General features: G+C 40.6%; 1 long non-coding RNA gene across 2 annotated transcripts; it reads left to right on the forward strand.

The window, feature by feature from the left end:
* Positions 1-239: 239 nt before the first annotated feature.
* Positions 240-8359, forward strand: LOC134419909 (uncharacterized). Of its 2 annotated transcripts, XR_010028197.1 has the most exons (3): positions 240-2857; positions 5974-6075; positions 8252-8359. It is a non-coding gene; the product is annotated as an uncharacterized LOC134419909 (long non-coding RNA). The 2 variants fall into 2 exon arrangements; XR_010028196.1 differs by lacking the exon at positions 240-2857 and having other exon boundaries at positions 4019-6075.
* The last annotated feature ends 836 nt before the right edge of the window (positions 8360-9195 follow it).

Raw genomic sequence — 9195 nt, forward strand, 5'->3', positions numbered from 1 at the left:
CTAGTAGTCTACAGCTGGGAAAATTTCTTTTCCTCTCACGTCCCCTGGAAAATATATAGAGATGAAAACCAGCCAAAAAGCCCTGCCTTAATGAAACATCTGCTCTTCTTATCAGACTTGTGTGAAAGGTTTATTGAGTCCAAATTTTTCAACTTTCACCCTGCCCCTCCCTTTATGGTAGGCAAAAAAAAAAAGAGAAAGAAAAAAAGGGAAAGAAAAAGAGAAAGAAAAGTGGGGGGGAAGGTAAAGGGGAAGAGAATGGAGAAGAAAAAAGACAAGGAAAAAGAAAAAGAAAAAAAGAAAAAAAAAAGAAAAAATAAAAAAAGAAAAAGAAAAAGATAAAGAAAAAGAAAAAGAGGGAAAAAAAAGGAGTTAAGTTTTTATCAGATCTGAATTTTTTTCACTGTCCCTGGCAAGTGGCGGGGCTGAAGTGCTCCCACCACGTTGAAGGACTTGCCTTTCTCAACTGTCTTTTTCTAGCAGAGTGCCATAGGGTGGTTCTTAAAAAAAACCCAAATATTTAAAATACTGAGTAAGATAGCTCTTACTTAAACAAGAAAAAAATGTTTATTTAGAGCAACAGAGAAAAAAGATCTACTAAACTAGGGAAAAAAATCATATTGTTTCTTCTATACAGGCAAAATGGGACAGATAAATTCAAAGTTCAGAACAGGATTGCAGGTAATATTTCCCCACTTATTGTGCATAAGGAAAAGTTCAGAAAACCAAGCAGTTATGTGGAGGGGGAAGAAAGAAGCTGTCAATTGTGATTTTTAAGCAAAGAAAAGTCATAGCACTGCAAAGAATCAAAGGAAACAGAATCAAAAGTGATCAATCAGGGAGCTGCTGATTGAAGGGACAACAAAAAAGTTATTTGGTCTGGTGTCTTGCTGAGGAAGGACATGCTGGAGACAGAAGTCATTACCAGGTGAGGAGAGTGAGGTAAGCATAATTTTATTTTATTCAAAGCAGGGATGAAAAGAAGAGCATCTGAAGAAGAAGGGAGAAGACAGGACTATAAATGATCAAAGCAGACATAACATATACTATGTAAGAGACAAGCATGGAAGCTTCATAAGCTGATCTTAGAAAACCATAAGTTATGGCAGAAGCGCTAGTTGTAAGCCTCTGAACTGGGGAAAGTGGGGTTCCATACATGTTACTAATAAACCCATAATCATATATTGAAACATGTAGCAGCCATGTGGGTGTCTGCACAAGCTGAGAGTTAAATCTTCTTCTCCCTTTTACTTCATCTGAAAACTTGCTGTATGGATGGTTCTGCGGGGTTTTTTTTCTCATTTAGGGATATTTTGCGGGAGACATTTTTATAATCTGTTCTCAGGATGGCAAAGTTTGGACTCCCCCTGATCTTTCTGATGGACACTTTTAAAACAGAGGTGAGAAATGATCCTCAGTCAGGATCTTCTCTGCTCCAGGTGCCAGCTTTTTATAGCTTTTGATGGATCGCACAGGTGGTGGAGAGGCCAGCTCTTGTTGTGCAGTCCTAGACTATGACAATGTTTATGAGGTTAGTCCCCTGATGGAGATATAGTAAGCTATGAAGCCACACTGTACTGATGAACCACCCCACCACTGGTTCTTGGAGAAATTTATGTATTCTGTTCTTGGTGCTGCTGTCTTAGAAAAGTAAGTGAACAGTGTATGCATCTGGGACAACATTCAGTATACTAAATGCACATTTCTACAGGAGCAAAATCATAGTAGAATAGCTAGCATCAGATGTGATAGCACAAGTCAGAACTATCCTCACATAGAATTCAATTGTGGTCAAGATCTGGTAAACATTTTACTTTTCAACTGCATACTTTGCACGCTATTTGTATGACATCTCCTTTTCTCTCATTCCCTTGTTGGCTGACTTTGTGCCCTTTTGGCTGGTCCCCCCCCCCCTTTTTTTTTCTTCTTAAGCCTAGTAGTGATTCACTGGAAAAAAATTCATTTAGCCAGTGAGCAGGAATTTCTGACCTATTTACAAGTGAGCTTTGCCATACTTTTCATAGGTCAAAGTCAAGCCAAAGTACTCCCCATACTGCCAGTTAAAGCCCTGTCAAGTTCTCAGTGACTTCTGATGTTTCCCCTCCAGTCCATCCGTGCTTACCTGGCCTGCTGTGTCCTAGGTGCTATTCACTGCTAATACAGAATACTTTCCCATAAAAGAATCTATATTCTTGGGGATGGGCCGTGTGTCTTCCGAAAGGTCTCTAGAAGACCTGGAGAAATAATGAGAAATAATGTTATTGGAGATTCTACTCTGCTCTCCGGGATAACACGGAGCTAGCTCTTGATGCTTGAGCTGTTGCTGGCTCTGCTGCGTAGCCTCCGCGTTTCCGAGAGGATCACCCGCGTGTCTGTGAGCAGAACAACCTCATGTTGTACTGGCATTCACCACAGGATGGCAGTGCAAGATTTTAATTGTCAGTGTTTCGATTGTCTGTGTATGTGCCTTGTGCGTGTGACAGCATAGTTAGACAGAAAATTAAAACCAGTACTGTTTTTTCCATTTTGAAAACAAAGATATACTGGTTTCCTTTGAAATAGAGTGGATTGTGAAAACACAGAACCAATAAGAAAACAATGCTGCTGCTGCACGTGAGGTGCTGCCATATTTCAGAAATGTACTTCAGCTTTCTTTGTATGCTGACTCTGCATTTAATTAATTCACACCTCCTCCCGCAGTGCAAAACCTGTATTGCAAAGGTTGTTTACATGATGTACTCTGAGTGGCTTTTGAATTTACAGAGCTTTAGTCCTGACATTGCATCTTTGGCATACTCCCTGCCGGTGTGGTCTCAGAGCACGTCCTGCCTACAGAGCTGCAAATGATGTTTAGAAGGTCAGTTCAGCCTTCCTTCTCTCTCTCAAGTTTCACCTTCCCATTTTCTTTTTGCATGTCGAATCAGGAAATTAGTTTAATCTGAAAATATACCTGACAAAACCAAACAGTTGTTAATTAGGTCCCCTCTTGGGCTTGCAGCTTGGGTGCCAGCACGGGCAAGAGGAGGCAGCAGGGAGCCTGGGATCATCATTCTGCCTGCACCTCATGCCCAAGATGTTTTAGATGATGGCAGAGTTGAAGAAAGATCTCAGGCCTGGACTCTGCTGGTTGTTGATTCAACTGACTTGCCACCACTGGTGCTATTTTCTGATCTGGTCTTCACAGTGAGAAGCTGATGGTGTTTCTTGCTCTGTGACATTTATCAGGATGCAATACAGTAAAGTCTTATCAGGTCTATATCATTGCTGCATGCAATTCAAGTTTTCAACAATACATCCTGCTTTGAACTGCTGACACACACACACATACACACACTCTCACACACTCAAGATCTCACTGATACTTATAATTTCCAAGCTGGAGCATTGCACTGGCTACATGGCTAAATCTGTACAAAGAGTGTAGATCTTGCTGGAGACAGTTTGAAAAACAAAAACTAAAGGGTTGTTCAAGCAGTATCTATCAGTGATGCCACTTTTTTAAAGCTTATGTACATGTCTTTAGTAGTCTCAGTAGTCCACTGACAGATAAATAAAAAGTAGAGTTCAGCAGTGCTGCTGGAGGTGTGATAAAGGTTCCAGAGCTGCAGTTCTGTTTTGTCCCCTTCCCAATAAAGGGCAGTTTTATGTTTCAGAAAGTTTCTGGGATGACTACTGTGATCTGATACAGAACCAGCCTTCACTGGAAGACTTAATGGAGGGAAAATGCATTTTCTATAGTTAGTACCCAGCACTCTTAACCATATCTGAGAGAAGTGCTACTCTTACACTGAGTGCTAGACTTCAGCCTATATTTGTAACATTTCTAAAACTTGTGTTTTTCTTTGCAGTGTAACTTCAGGAAAATACCATTTGATCTGAAGAGAAGATTATTTTTCTTTTTTAATTCTTACAGAATTAAAATCTCTGTCAGTTCTAATGATATAATGATAACTGAAAGTGGACAGAAATATACCTATTTAGTATGAGATGTAGCTACATTTTCTAAATTGAAGTGAGAAAAAACATCTACCTCTTCACTCAGAACTATACAAAAGTTCTTTCATCTTTTCCAGGCGTATAATCTGAGTTTTCTTCTTGCACAGATAGAAGCAGTAATACATATTAAATGTGTCTGTCCAACTGCAGCAACAAACTGCAGAACAAGAACAAACACCTTCAAGAACAAACCTTGCAGCTAATACTCAGTTAATGTTCTCATATGTTTCCAGATATAGTATCCCAAACCAGAGATACCGCAAGTTCACAACTGCACAGACCCTGAGCCTGTCACACACACACATTCCTTAGTTAAGGACTGAAACTTTACCCCACCCCTGTGGCACAGAGATGGTGATGATGTCTGTTTCCATGGCAGGCAGTGGTTGGCACACCTGCAGCCTTGGTATGAGCTGTGGGCTGGTGTGACATGCTGTGTGGCAGGGGAATTAGGGGCAGAAGGAGAAAGGGACAGCATCCCTGTAATTGCTGCTAGGATGGAGTCCCAGTAGGCTTGTTGTCCTACAAGACCATGTAAGAGCAGTCATTTTTTTCTTCAAGAGGGTTTGCAATATGATGAGGTCTGACCAGTAGCACAGCTGCAGCACAGGTATCAGGAGCACAGATCCTGTACTGGTGTGTTCATCCATATGCAGGCACTTCACTGTGCCACACTCTGAACACAATTCCTGTGGCAGGGGCATTTTTGGGGCTGGAGAGGGGAGGGAAAGAAACAGTCAAAACCAGAACTGAAAATGTGCTAAGGGAAGAGGAATGTGGGAAGGAGGAAGAAAAAGGGAGGAGGGCATTAAGAGGGCATTAAGAGACTTAAGGTAGCAGCTGAGAACTTACAATGGTGAGAGAGGTTCTTAAGAACAACAGTAATAAGAGAGCAACAGACGAAGTGGTATTGTTTGTACACAAACACACAGTCACACATATGTCAGAATTGACAGAAAATTGGTATTAGGAGGAGGGGTACTGTCTCACACAGGAAAAAGGCAGGGTTTAGACATCTGTGGCTGTCCTGGTTACAAGAAGTCCCCAAACGCCTGCTGCTCTGCATGCAGTGGAGCTGCTGTGGAAACCTTGAGGCTGTGGAGGTGCCCACAGCTGCTCTCCCAGGACGTGTCTCTGAGGGCAGCCTTCAGCCCAGCAGCAGGGCAGGCGTGCAGCGGCAGCAGGGCTCTGTCTGTGTGCTGGCAAGCAGACGGGTCAAGCCGTGCTTCTGCGGGAGCCGGGCAGAGCTGAGAATAAACCCCAGATTTCCTGCGCCTCGGCTCCATCCATGCAGCCGCTGCTTCCCCACGCACTAATCTGACATTACAGAACGTATGGCGATGCAAAGCCACAAAGAAACTAAATTAGGAGAGCAGTAGGCGTATGACTTGCCTGCAATGTTTCCCTTTCACTGCAAATTTCTCGTTTACTGTTATTTTTGCATCGGCCCGTGTGACTGAATTCCCATAAAGTGGTCTCCCACACCTCAGGCAGTTGATAGAACAGGAGGCAGTCACTGGGCCAATCTGTGCCTGAAAATTAGAGAGACACAGACCAGGCATCTGAGAAAGAGACGCTGGTGTGGGAAGGGATGTATGAACCACTTGGGCACAATTCAGTTGTTAGGCAAATGATTAAAGCTAAAATTGAGGAAAAGTGAACTGCTTCCCTGGTTGTATATATAAGCTGGACATTTGTGGGGAGTGAGCAAGTGGAGTGGTTATCAACAATAAAAGAGCAATAAAAAGATAAGATCTTTGCATTCCAATTAAAAGAAAAATCATTGCAACAGGATCAGATGTTTTCCCTGGCAAAGAATTTTTTTCCAGGCAGGAGAAAAATACCTATCTCTTTCCTTTTATCAAGTATTAACCCATAGGCCTCTGACAGGAAAAGGCAGAGAACTAGCACAGAGATTTCTATTGGAAATGGGAAAACACTTTTTTCCCCTTTTTTTCTCTTTGTTGAAATTTGAAGAAGATTGGACCAATGAATCAATGGGGTGGAGGAAAACCAAGCTATTAGGAGATTAACACCAGGGGAAACCTTTGAGCAAGATGGCTGCTGTGATGGAACTGGGTAAGAAATGACAGAAAAAAATATCAGCTTTGCTTCCCCTTCCTGTCGCCTGCACATTAGCCACACGTTTGCAGAACACACCATGCAGCATGTGCTGATCCAATGGCAAGGCTCACTTCTTCAAGAAAGCTTTTTCTAACTGAGACTTTCAGCTCCAACTAATGAAAAACAAGTATCAGATGAAGTGATCTAATGACAAATTCACAATATTCAGTGCTGAGGAAGCATATGTGCAAATGCTTGAGTCAATGGAACAAGTAGGTTTGCCTTTTCTGTACAGTTTTTTCAAGATAGTTCCAAAGTGGCTGCAGTGATGCCTAAGGGTTAAGCACATGATTTACTGAAGACATTCAGAGGCCACATTCTGGCTTGTCTTCCGTCTGTCAGTGCCAGGCAGGTAGACAGATAATCAAGGAGCAAGTTGGTTTCACTGATTAACCTTAAGGATCCATTGCAGAGATTGCAGCTTTTTACAAAGTCAAGAAATGTTATTGATTCAACTGCCCAGGAAGCCTACGACCTCCTTAAACAAAACTTGAGAAATTGTTTCAAAAATTGACGCCCTTAATTATTTACTATTGAGTACAGTTTTAAAATATGTTTGTTGCTTGATTTTTAAAAAAAATCTGTTTGCAGTGGAAGACAGAGGTTTGCTTTTTTTTTTTTTTTTTTTTTTTTTTTTTTGCTTTGTGCATGTGCAGTGTAGACCCGAGAAGAATATCTGTTTATTACTATGGAAAATGCTGATTGTTTATTACTATGGAAAATGCTGATTCAGCTAATTGCTGAATTAATGCAGGAAAAAATAAGGAAATATACCTGACAATAAAGGGAATGCAATATTTCAGCCAGTATATTCCAGACAAAATCATTTGAATGTGACAGAGTGTTACCTCATAGAAAATGTAATGCAGTGACTTGGTGTCCTGTTCTATGAGCAAGTTTCTCATCCTGGCTTCAGCTCCCACAGCGCTGGAGGAGCCGTGTTCATGCTGGGCACAGCTGTACTGGGCCATAGGAGATGGGGACTGATGGGGAGACTTCCTCAGGCAGATGGGACTTCTGGCCTGAAATGAGATACTGCAGTCACATTTATAGATCACAGTTTTGGAGCTATTGCTCGTCTGTTGAAAGATGTCAGTTTTCCAGCGTGAAATCTATCCTCCAGATTTTCTGGCCAGAACTTATGTTTATCAGTCTCCTAATTCCAAAACCTCTTCTCCAGCACTTCCTTTTCTTTGACAATCCACTAACAGCTTCATTCCCTTCCCTATCATTGCCTCATCTTTCTTCTTATGTGGAAGTGTAGATCAGCTGAAACATGTATATTTCTTGTCTCCTTCCAATAGCAGTTTGATTCTTTACATTAACCTTAAATTTCAAACACATTGAGGAGAAAGGTAGGAGGTTTCTGTACCTGTCATTTGTTTAGGTATTGGGATCTGAACATAACTTCATTACATCCCCCACTTTTGAGCTTTACATACATTATAGAAAATGTTTTAACAGCATTTGGCAGGACACAATTAACCAGTGAGCAGACCCTCCTGATAAATATTCACAGGTTCAAATCTGCATGTTGTAGGCTGAATTAATATCTACACCTACTGCATATGGTAAGTATAATGTCATGGAAGTACTTCAGTGAGTTGCTAATTCTTAGTGGATGTATATATCTATATAGATATATATATCTATATAGATGCATATATCTATCTCGAGCTGTAGTTCCAGATAAAGATTCCTCATGTGGGTACCCAAGCAGTATCTTGCATGCATTCCTTGTGGTCAGTGAATACGATGGGTACATCCTTAGTGGCAAGATGACAGTTACTTCCTCATGCCAGGGGAATACCCAGAACAGCATTAATAGGTGTCAGTTGCAGGAAAATTGTCTGACCCATTGAACCTTTATTTTTTTCAGAGTAGAGAATTTCTATTTATATAAACATTTTTAATGTTGCATGTATTTAATTAAATATGTGTTTTAAAAAGTGGGTTTCTAGAACTGCACAATTTGTCTAAGTAACATTTTCCTACTTAACAAGTGTTTAGGAAAACACCAAGATCCATCTTAATATAAGCCAACAGATGAACTTCTCAAGAGTACCTTCTAACCTAGGTTTTTCTAATTTAGCCCTAACTTAGGACTTACACTTAGTCTCTCGTATTCTAGGTGACTGCCTGAGTGACCAGTCTGCTGGCGGATATGGGAAGAATCTCCCATCTTCTCTTCTGAGGGCTCCACTTAATATTAGTAATTAAATACTTATTTGAGAAGGTCTTTGGACTCTGAACTTTGCTGTGTCTCCTGACTGGTGGGCTAGAGAGTCAAGGTGTCTTTTCTCTCCCTGCTATCTTCCCTCTACTTTGATTTCTAGAACGGTGGTAGCTAGTAATTTATATGAAACGGAACATTTCCAAAAGTAAAGATAGAAAGAAACCAACCCCTTGGTAGCTATATCATTCCCAAGTTATGCCACTACGGAGAGATTTGGGAGAAAGTGCTTGGATGCAAGAACTATCTGTAGACAGACAAGAGTTTGGATCAAAAACAATATTTTGATTGAGTTGAACTTACACATTTTGGGTTTAATTTTTATCTGTCAGCACCTTTATACTGCCCTGACTCTTCCCCATATGCTGAATTTGGGGGAAAATGAGAGAGACCAAGCCATAAGAAAACGTATTAAAAATATTTTTAAAAAATGCAATACTGAGATACATACTGCAACTCCATTGACTTTACAATGTCTTTGAAAGATATTACTAAATCCACTTTCTTTAGTTAGTTTTAAATGTTATATTCCCCTGGTTATTTCTGTTAGCTGTGTTTCCCTAGTTTTGCTTTTAAAATACAGAATTAAATATTAAAAGGTTAAGATTTCTTTTTTATGCTTTCCTCCCCCCACCTCTTCTGGTCTAGCCTAAATGCCAGGAGGAGAAAATGCATTCTCAGACTTAACTCAGCTGCTAGCTCTAAATATTCTGTACTAAATTAAGTACAGAAACATGGTACAGATACAGATACATGGTACTCTGGAAATATGGCTTCGAGCAACATAATTGTGATAGCTCAGGAAACTGCCCTGACAATCAGCAAGAGCTCTATCCTGATGA

The sequence above is a fragment of the Melospiza melodia genome, chromosome 1, assembly GCF_035770615.1.
Source record: "Melospiza melodia melodia isolate bMelMel2 chromosome 1, bMelMel2.pri, whole genome shotgun sequence".
Taxonomy (NCBI): Eukaryota; Metazoa; Chordata; class Aves; order Passeriformes; family Passerellidae; genus Melospiza; species Melospiza melodia.